The following is an 11,352-nucleotide window of genomic DNA, read 5'->3' on the forward strand; positions in this document are numbered from 1 at the left end:
AAAGACCAACACAACCACGCCTGTGTTGGTCTTTCAGGATTGTTTGGTATAAGATGCTGGCCTGCTGCAGGGCACCCTCCCGCTCTCACTCTGCTCCTAGTCAGGGGTGCTGGGTGCAGCTGAGGCCCAGGCCACCAGCCTTGCAAGAAGAGGACAGGCAGGATCTGTCCCTGGAGGTGCCATAACACTGGGTTCTTGCAGCACACTCTGGGTTCAGGGCATTGTTCTGATGAGTCTAGAGAGTTCTGGAGGCTACCCACTCATCCTGCATGTTCTGGAAACCCAGGAATGGTGCTGACCTCAGCCCTATGCTACAGGACATCAGGGTAAAACCAGCTACATCTGCTTCTTCTGGTAACAAAGACTCCTACTGGAGTCCAAGCCAGATCCCGTAGTGTTCTGAGCACTTTCTGGTGAGGTTTCTGGGCAGAGAGTGTATAATGTCCCTGGGCGTGTACACTGGATGTGATAGTTAATTCTATGTGTCACCTTGGCTAGGCCATGGTACCCAGATATTTGGTCAAACATTATTCTAGATGTTTCTATGGAGGTATATTTGGATGAGATTAACAGTTAAATCAGTAGACTTTGGGTAAAGCAGATTACCCTCCATTATGTGGGTGGGCCTCATCCAATCAGTCAAAGGACTGAATATAGCAAAAGACTGACCTCCCTGGAGGAAGAGGGAAATCTGCCAGTGACTGCCTTCAGACTCGAACTGCAACTCTTCCCAACCTGCCAGCCCATCCTGCAGATTTTGGACTTGTTAGCCTCTATGATCACATAAGCCTATTCCTTAAAATAAGTCAATCTCTCTCTCTCTCTATATATATGTATGTGTGCATGTACATCTATCTATCTATATACATATGTATAGACATGTGTGTGTGTGTGTGTGTGTGTGTGTACATCCTGCATCCTATTGGCTCTGTTTCTCTGGAGAACTCTAATCCACTGAGTGAACAGAGAGAATGGGTTCGCCTGGTTCTTTACAGTTTACACATCATAACAACAGTGGCTGCCCTCCACTGAAGGCTTCCCAAATGCTTTGACTGTTTCATCTCCACATGATACCTTGACATGCAGGTTAAGTCTTAGGATCTAATCCCAGTCTGTCTGATGCCACAGCCCCAGCTCTCACTGCCTCACCACACCATCCTATGACACACGAGCCGAACGACCCCTAAGGACTCCCCCGGGGGATATGCAGGGATCGGAGCTTTGCCAGCATTACACAGTCCAAATCGAGGGGCAGCCAGGGGCTTTTCAGGCAGCTGGGCAGGCAGGGCCTTCATGCTTGGGGGTTGCCTGAACTTGTGTTGGGAAGAAAGGAAAGAGGAGTGCCCATGGCACTGGTGCTCAGGCCAGCCACCCCCAGTAACTCAGCAAGCCAGGAACAAGCCAGCAGGTGGAAAAGAAGAAATGTGTGTTACAGAGGTGCCAGCACATAGTAGGCCTTTAAGGAACACATACTGGCTCTAACTAGCCCTTCCCTCATTGTACCAACACAAACCATGATCCTATTTAGTCTAAGCCTTTGACTTCATTCCCAGAGCAGTATGTGCCAGGGGGCCCCTGGTCAGAGTGGACCTCAGCAAATGCTGTGTCCTTTCTCCCCACAGTGAGGTGCTAGGAGTGTTGTTCCCACCTTCACTCCTCAGCACCAACAGCCCTCTGCTTCCCTCCTCCTCTCCTGCAGGGTGCATTGGATATTGGCACAGCCTGGGATGGATTTGTTGCATAAAAATACCCTCAGGTGGTACTACCACTCATTCTCCTTTCCTTCCCACCAAGGACTCTCCCTTTGTCTTGACTGATGAAATATTCCTGTATCAGCCAGTACTATATCTGTCAGAGAAAAAAATCAAAAGGATAGATACAAATGTAGCTATAGAGATTTATTTGAAGGAATTGGTTCACACAATTGTGGAGACTGCAAATCTGAAATTTGTAGGGCAGATCAGCAGGCTGGAAACTCAGACAGGAGTTGATGCTACAGTCTCCAAGCCTGTTAAAATAATTAAACAAAGAGGCCATTAGGTTGAGGTGGATCTGATACCTTGGAAGCCTACATAAGCAAACCAAAACTAAGCCAGAGTCAATGTACTCGAATCCAAGAAAGTGACATTTCAGAACAACCCATCACAGAATGATGTCAGCATCCATGGACAGAGTGACTTTTTCCTTTTGTCTCTCCCCTCTGAGTTACAACTAAATGGACATTCATTAACCAACAGAAAATTCCCTACACAACACAACAGGATTCCTGAGAGATCCACACAGCTATACATCTGAAGATGGGTGGACTGGATACTTGGAGAGCAGTGGGACTAGATGAACAGATCCCTCCCCATCCCAGACAGCAGAGATCCAGGTTGCAGATCCTCACAGAGTGGCTGGCATGACTGTGACTAGAGGTGGGGACAGCCCGGCCTGCACATGAATGTTTTTGGAGTGGTAGCCCAGCCCACGGGAGCACCCACCTACCAAGGTGGCCTGTCCATGCAAATGCTCCCTACTGAGAGGCGGCTAAGCCCACACAAAGGTGCCTCACCTGCTGAATGCAGCAGGTCAGACAGACCTGCCCACTGAGCAAGTTGCCCTGCCCATGTGAGGGGCAGCCAGTCTGTGTGAACACAGAGCAGCCCAACTGGCACAACTACCAGTGGACAGTGTGGGATCAGAAAATGCAGCTCCTGCCCTGCCCAGCAGTGGTGGGTGTAATCTGTACCTAATATTACCAAAAATGCACTGGCAGAGGATCAATTCATCAAACACGATGAAGAACTACACTAACACTGCAGAAAAGAAGAAAAATGACAAGTCTCCAGAAACCAAACCTGAAGTCACAGAAGACTACAATCTAAACGACAAAGGATTCAAAAATAGTTATTGTAGACTCAACGAGTTACAAGAAAAAAAAGAAAGATAGTTCAATGTGCTAGGAATAAAATTAATGAACAAGAAGAATACTTCAGCAAAGAGATTGAAGTCCTTAAACAAAACTATACAGAAATTATGGATGTGAAGAGCACAATTAATGAGATAAAAAAATAATGTAGAAACCATAAAAAATAGGGTACACAATATGATGGACAGAATTAGTGACTTAGAAGATAGAAATATAGAAATGCTTCAGGTGGAGGAGGAGAGAGAACTAAGATATAAAAAAAATGAATTTTCTTACAGAAATATCCAACCCAATTAAGAAAAGTAACATATGAATTATAGGTATCACAGAGGGAGAAGAAGGGGAGAAAGGAGTAGAGAGCTTGTTCAAAGAAATAATAGCTGAGAACTTCCCAAACCTGGGGAAGGAACTGGATTTACATGTACAGGAAGCCAGTAAAACTCCTCATTAGATCAATGCAAAAAAGACCTTCTCCAAGGGATTTAATATGAAAACTGTCAAAATCAATGACAAAGAAAAATATTAAGGGAAGCAAGGCAGAAGAAAATAACGTACAAAGGAACCCCTATAAGGCTTTCAGTGGATTTCTCGGCAGAAATCTTAGATTCTATGAGAAAATGGAATGATATATTCAAAATACTGAAAGACAAAACTTTCATCCAAGAATACTCTATCAGGCAAAATAATACTTCAGATATGACAGAGAAATAAAAGCTTTCCCAGATAAACAAAAGCTGAGGGAGTTCATTGCCACTAGACCTGACTTACAAGGAATGATGAAGGGAGCCCTCCTACCTGAAACAAAAAGGCAAAGATTTACAAAACTTTGAGCAAGGAGATAAATAGACAAAACCGGACTATTACAGCTGTCTATCAGAACAGGTTATCAAACACTTAATTATAACATAAAAGGTAAAAGGAAGAAACACATAAAAAATAACTATAAACACTTTGATTTAGTCACAAACTCACAACACAAAAAAGAAAATTTGTGACAACAACAATACAGAAGGGGAAGAGGAAAGGGATTGAACTGGCTTAAGCTAACGGAGATAAGAGTCTATCAGAAAATGGACTAGCTCATCTAGAGATCTTTTATACAAACCTCATGGTAAACACTAAACAAAAAATCAGAGCAAGTCACAAATCACAAATAAAGAGAAAACTGAGAAAACCATCACAGAAAACCACGAAACTGAAATGGCAGTCAGAAATACAGGGAAAAGAAAAAATGGAAATATAGAATAACTGGAAAACAAGGGATAAAATGGCAGCATTAAACCCTCATATATCAATAATCACTCTAAATGTAAATGGATTGAATTCCCCAATCAAAAGACACAGAATGGTAGGATGGAATAAAAAACAAGACCCAACAATATGCTACCTCCAGGAAACACAACTCAGCTCTAAAGACAAACATAGGCTCAGAGTGAAGGGATAGAAAATGATCCTCCTGTTCATTAGTATTCCTCCTGTTCATTAATTTTATTCCTGAGCACACTGAAATATCTTTCTGTATTTTCTTGCAATTGATTGAGTTTATGATAACTATTTTGAATCCTCTGTCATTTAGATTGTAATCTTCTGTGACTTTTTGTCCAAGCAAAAGACAAAAGTGAATGTTGCCATACTTATATCAGACAAAGCAGACTTAAAGATAAAAAGACAATGAGAAACAAAGAGGGTCAGTAAATAATGATAAAAGGGACATTCCACTAAGAGGACACAATACTTACAAATATATATGCACCTAACACAGGAGCACCAAATATATAAAGCAACTATTAAGAGACCTAAAAGGAGAAACTATCAGCAACACAATAATAGTGGGAGACCTCAATACCCCACTTACATCAATGGATAGATCATCCAGACATAAAGTCAACAAGGAAACAGTGGCTTTAAATGAAACACTAGACCGGATAGACTTAATAGATATACATAGACCATTCCATCCAAAACCAGCAGAATACACATTCTTCTCATGTGCACATGGAACGTTCTCAAAGATAGACCATATGTTCTGAAACAAGCCAAGCCTCAACAAATTTAAGAAGACAAATCATATTGAGCATCTTTTCTGACCACAATTATGAAACTAGAAATCAACTACAAGAAAAAAGCTGTGAACATGACAAATATGTGGAGACTAAACAATATGCTACTGAACAACCGTTGGATCAATGAAGAAATCAAAAGAGAAATCAAAAAATACCTAGAGACAAATGAAAGTGCAAACATAACATGCCAACTCTTATGGGATGCAGCAAATGTGGTACTAAGATGGGAAATTTATAGCAATACAGGCCCACCTCAACAAACAAGAAAAATCTCAAATAAGTATCTTAAACTATACCTAACAGAACTAGAAAAAGAAGAACAAAGACCAAAGTCAGAAACAATAAAAATTAGTGAAGAAATAAATGAAACAGAGACTAAAAAAGTGATAGAAAGCATCAAGGAAACTAAGAGGTAGTTCTTGGAGAAGATAAACAAAATTGACAAACCCTTAGCCAGAGTCAGTATGAAAAAAGGAAAGAAGGCTCAAATAAATAAAATTAAAAATGAAAGAGGAGAAATTCCAATGGATACCACAGAAATACAAAGGATTATTAAAGAATACTATGAAAAACTATATGCCAACAAGTTGGATAACCTAGGAGAAATGGATAAATTCTTAGACTCGTACAACCTCCCAAAACTATATCAAGAAGAAATAGAGAATCTGAATATACCAATCACAACTAACGAGATTGAAACAATAATCAGAAACCTCCCCAAAAACAAAAGTCCAGGACCAGATGATTTCTTTGGAGAATTCTACTAAACACTTAAAGAAAATTTAATACATATCCTTCTCAAACTATTTGGAAAAGTTGAAGATGATGGGATGCTTCCTAACTCACTCTATGAGGTCAACATTATTCTGATACCAAAACCAGACAAGGACAACACAAACAAGGAAAATTACAGACCAATATCACTGATGAACATAGATACAGATATCCTCAAAAAAATACTAGCAAATCGAATACAGCAATACATTAAAAGGATCATACACCATGATCAAGTGGGATTTACACCAGGGACACAGGGATGGTTCAACAACCGCAAATCAATCAATGTGATACACCACATTAACAAAATGAGGAATAAAAATCATGATCATCTCAATAGATGCAGAGAAAGCATTTGACAAGATCCAACATCCATTTATGATAAAATGGGTATAGAAGGAAAGTACCTCAACATAAGAAAGGCCATATATGACAAACCCACAGGCAACACCATACTTGACAGTGAAAAACTGAAAGCCAACCCTCTGAGAACAGGAACAAGACAAGGGTGCCCACTCTCACCACTCTTATTCAACATAGTACTGGAGGTTTTGACCAGAACAATAAGGCAAGAACAATAAATAAATGGTATCCAAATTGGAAAGGAAGAAGGAAACCTCTTGCTGTTTGCAGATAACATGATTCTATATATAGAAAACCCTAAAGAAACCATCAGAAAAGCATTAGAAATAATCAACAACTACAGAAAAGTTGCAGGGTACAAAATCAACTTACAAAAATCAGTTGCATTTCTATACACTGAAAATGAACTAGCAGAAAGAGAAGTCAAGAATACAATCCCATTTATAACTGCAACAAAAAGAATAAAATATCTAGGAATAAATTTAACCAAGGAAGTTAAAAGCCTACACTGAAAACTATAAGTCATTATTGAAAAAAATCGAAGAAGACATAATGAAATGGAAAGAAATTCCATGCTCATGGATTGGAAGAATAAACATAGTTAAAACGCCCTTATTGCCTAAAGCAATCTACAGATTCAATGCAATCCCAATCCCAATCCCAATGACATTCTTCACAGAAATGGAAGAAAGAATTCTAAAATCTATAGGGAACAACAAAAGACCCCCAATAGCCAAAGGAATCCTGAGAAAAAAGAACAAACCTAGAGGCATCACAATCCCTGACTTCAAAATATACTACAAAGCTATAGTAATCAAAACACATGATACTGACAGAAAAACAGACACACAGATTAGTGGAACAGAACTGAAAGCCCAGAAATAAAACCACACATTTATTGATAGCGGCTCTTTGACAAAAGAGCCAAGAACATACAATGAAGAAAGGACAGTCTCTTCAATAAATGGTGTTCGGAAAACTGGAAAGCCATGTGCAAAAGAATGAAAGTAGACCATTATCTTACACCATACACAAAAATGAGCTCAAAATGGATTGAAGACTTGAAGCCATAAAAATCCTAGAAGAAAATATAGGTTGTACCCTCTTTGACATTGGTCTTAGCGGTATCTTTTCGAATACCATGTCTACTCAGGCAAGGGAAACAAAAGAAAAAATAAACAAATGGGACTATATCACACTAAAGAGCTCTTGCAAGGCAAAGGAAACCATGAACAAAATGAAAAGACAATCCGCCAACTCGAAGAACATATTTGCATATCATATATCCAAAAAGGGGTTAATTTCCAAAATATATAAAGAACTCATACAACTGAACAACAAAAAAACAAAGAACCCAATCAAAAAAATGGGCAGAGGATATGAACAGACATTTTTCCAAGGAAGATATACAGATGGCCAACAGACACATGGAAAGATGTTCAACATCACTAATTATTAGGGAAATGCAAATCAAAACTACAATGAGATATCAGCTTATACCTGTCAGAATGCCTATGATAACCATGACAAAAAACAACAAATGTTGGAGAGGATGTGGAGAAAAGGGACACTGCTGGTGGGAATGCACACTGGTGCAGCCAATAGGGAAAACAGTATGGAGATTTCTGTAAAATTAAAAATAGAAATACCGGGCATGGCCTGGTGGCGCAAGCGGTTAAGTGCGCGCACTCCGCTGCGGCGGCACGGGGTTCATCAGTTCGGATTCCAGGTACGCACCGACGCACCGCTTGGCAAGCCATGCTGTGGCGGCATCCCATATAAAGTAGAGGAAGATGGGCACGGATGTTAGCCCAGGGCCAGTCTTTCTCAGCAAAAAAAGAGAGGAGGATTGGCAGATGTTAGCACAGGGCTGATCTCCTCACACAAAAAAAAAAAAATAGAAATACATGATCCACTTATCCCACTACTGGATATTTATCCAAAGAAAATGAAATAAATAATACAAAGATATTTATGCACACCTATGTTCATGGCAGCATTATTCATAGTAGCCAAGACGTGGAAGCAACCCATGTGCCCATCAACTGATGAATGGATATAGAAGATGTAGTATATATATATACAATGGAATACTACTGAGCCATACAAAAGACAAAATTGTCCCATTTGTATCAACATGGATGGACCTTGAGGGTATGATGTTAAGCAAAATAAGCCAGACAGAGAAAGATCAACACTGTATGATCTCTCATATGTGGAAGATAAACAAACATATGGATAAGGAGAACAGATTAGTGGTTACCAGAGGGGAAGGGGGTGGGAGTAGGGCAAAAGGGATAAAAAGGCACATGTGTGTGGTGACGGATAAAATCTAGAGTATTGGTGGTGAGCACAATGCAGTCTACACAGAAATTAATATATAATAATGTACACCTGAAATTTACAAAATGTTATAAGCCAATATGACCTTAATCAAACAATTTAAAAAAAAGAACAACCCACCACAAATAGCCAACTATCTTTCCCAAATAATACAACTGTTTAAGCTATAGCCCATCGAACAATTTCTTTGCTTTGCTTCAGTGTTTTGTCTATAAAATTCAATGGGAGAATTGGAGAGGCTTTGAAGAACAAAAGGGCAGAAGAGGGGATGTGACTGCTCTTGACTGATTTGGGAGGCATCCAGGCCCCCCTAGAGCTAAGCCCAGGTCCTGGATACACAGCATATTTATTACAGCACTTTATATGGGCAGACCCTACCACTTTAAGTCTACCATATGACACATTCACAAAATGAGACTTTTTAAAAGATAATAGTAATAACAGTAGGTGTGTATGCTGACATAAATTATTAAAAGAAAGAGAAAATTTGATGATGCAAGAGGAAGAGGGGAGGAATTTAAATTTTTGCTACAGTGAATCCTTGAGTAGGAATGAAGGGATGGGCTCTGGAGCACAAAGGGAGGGAATCAGCTCTAGAGAAGAACCAGATGGTCCATTCATTGTAACAGGAGGGAAAGCCGAGGATAGGGGTGCAGAAGCTGTAGGTGGAGAGATGTGGATGCTTCTGATTGCAACCCCACAGAGCTCTCAGTGAGACAGGAAGCTGAGAATGAGGATGAGGACGGAGGTGGAAGGGGCTTCTGAAGTGAGAAAAAGAGAGAGCAATTGGACTTGGGAAAGGTGGCATGACTGTTGGGCAGCATTGAAGACCCACATGAAGTTCATGGTTATGAATCTAAGATAAGAGCAGTCAGCTCAGTGCAGCTGTGTGGGTGCAGGCACAGAGTAGGTGAAGATTGCTTTTGATCAGCATTTAGGTTTTGCCATGTGAATGCCATGAAGAGAGAACAGACCAATGGCATTAAGAATGCAAGAAAGTGATCATTGTGACTGACCATGGAATTGAAGCTGGGTAAGGAGGGAAGAGAGGACAAGAAGGAGGTGGGGGGACAGTAGATTCAGATCCTGGCCAATTAAAGGGTTATTGGACTGGAGGGACTAAAGGTAGCAAGCTAGAAAAATAGAGGACAGGGGGAAGTGGTCAGAGATTGCTCTAAATTGAGACTGCAGGAGGTGGATTGCAAGGTCCAGACTGGAATGTGGCCATGAGAATGAGCTGCTGAGATGGTGTGAAGGACCAGGTTATTGAAGGAGGAACAAGAGGCCAGGGTGGGGGAAGGATGAGCTATGTGGATATGAAGTCATCAATTATTAAGACAGGAGGATTGTTGGAGAGACAGTGACCGATGCACTGATATCCTCAAGGAAGGGGGATTAGTAACTGGGGTCTGTAGATGCCACCAACAAAACAGGGCACAGGAGGAAAGTCTGATGGCGTGATCTTCAAAGCAGAAGTAGAGTGGAGATGTCCTGTAGAAAGTGGAATTAAATTTCTTCCCCATTCTCACTATCCTAAAATAAAGTGTTAATTTCTGTTAGTCAGCTTCCAGTAGAGTTTTACAAAAGTTACATTTCACTTGAGTGTATTATCCAATTATATTGAAAGGAAAAATGTGTAGAGGCTCATCACTGATTTCATACAGATAATTGTCAGTTTTCATGGGCTAAGACTGCAAAATGTCTTCTAAGAACAAACAGACTGGATACATTATAAAATCAACACAAGACTCTTATATCACCAATTAAAAACTGTTCAAAAGAGCAGAATTGGTTTAAAAATATCACTGGCAAATGGTGAAAAAGGAATACATGACTTTTCACCAACTAAGGCTATATGCAAGGAGGACCCCATCCGTGCTGACTCTGGCCAGTGTATTCGGAAGTGCGGAAGTGACAAGGTGACCAGGAAACCCTATTGCCAGTGGGAGCTGATGTGCCTTCACAGGGAGAAAATTTAGAGTCAATAAAGCAGATTTGTAAAGAGTTTGATCTCTGCATATCAATTTCCCCCAGGGTGGCAGGGTCTTCAGGCTCATGTTCTTCAGGAACTGCTGCCACATTAGAAAGTTACTACTATAGGATTTTTAATTAGAGATGGTAGTAGGCTGAATAATGGCTCCTAAAGATATCCATGTCCTAATCACCAGAATCTGTGAGTATCACCTTATAGGGCAAAGGCACTTTGCAGATGTGACTAAGCTAAGGATCTTGAGATGGGGAGATTATCCTTGATCAACTGGGCGGGCCCTTACTGTAATCACAGGCGTCCTTAGAAGAATGAGGCAAGAAGGTCAAAGGAGACAGAAAAAGGTGGGAAGATGGAAAAGGAGGTTGTAGAGGTATGCTTTGAAGACGGGGAAGGGATTCCAAGGTAAGGAATATGGGCCAACTCTAGAAGCTAGAAAAGGCAAGAGAATGAATTTTCCCTTGGAAACTGCACAGGAGTCAGCCCTGCCAACACCTTGATTTTAGCCTTGTAAGACTCATTCCAGACCTCTGACCTCCAGAATTCTAAGAGAATAAATTTGTGTTGTTTTAAGACACTAAGTGTTTGGTAATTTGTTACAGCAGCCCTGGGAAACTAACACAGGGACAATTAGGATAAAGTCTTCAAACTCAGAACTTAGAAAATTACTTTGCATAGGACACCCTGAGATACCATATTCGTCCCTGGAATAACTCTGGTAGACCCAGTGGGGAAGGCTCTCTTCCTTTTGCCTTGGCAGTCATTGTGGATGGATGTAAATCTGGGGTGGTGTGTGGCCATCGTCCTCAGCTGCAGTGGGAGAGAATGAGGCTAACAGACAAGGAGAAGCAGTGATGAGAGTGGGACAGAGTATGTGTGTGTGTGTGTGTGTGTGTGTGTGTGTATGT

Source organism: Ceratotherium simum, chromosome 1 (assembly GCF_057802395.1).
Source record: "Ceratotherium simum simum isolate JZ-2026a chromosome 1, ASM5780239v1, whole genome shotgun sequence".
Lineage (NCBI taxonomy): Eukaryota > Metazoa > Chordata > Mammalia > Perissodactyla > Rhinocerotidae > Ceratotherium > Ceratotherium simum.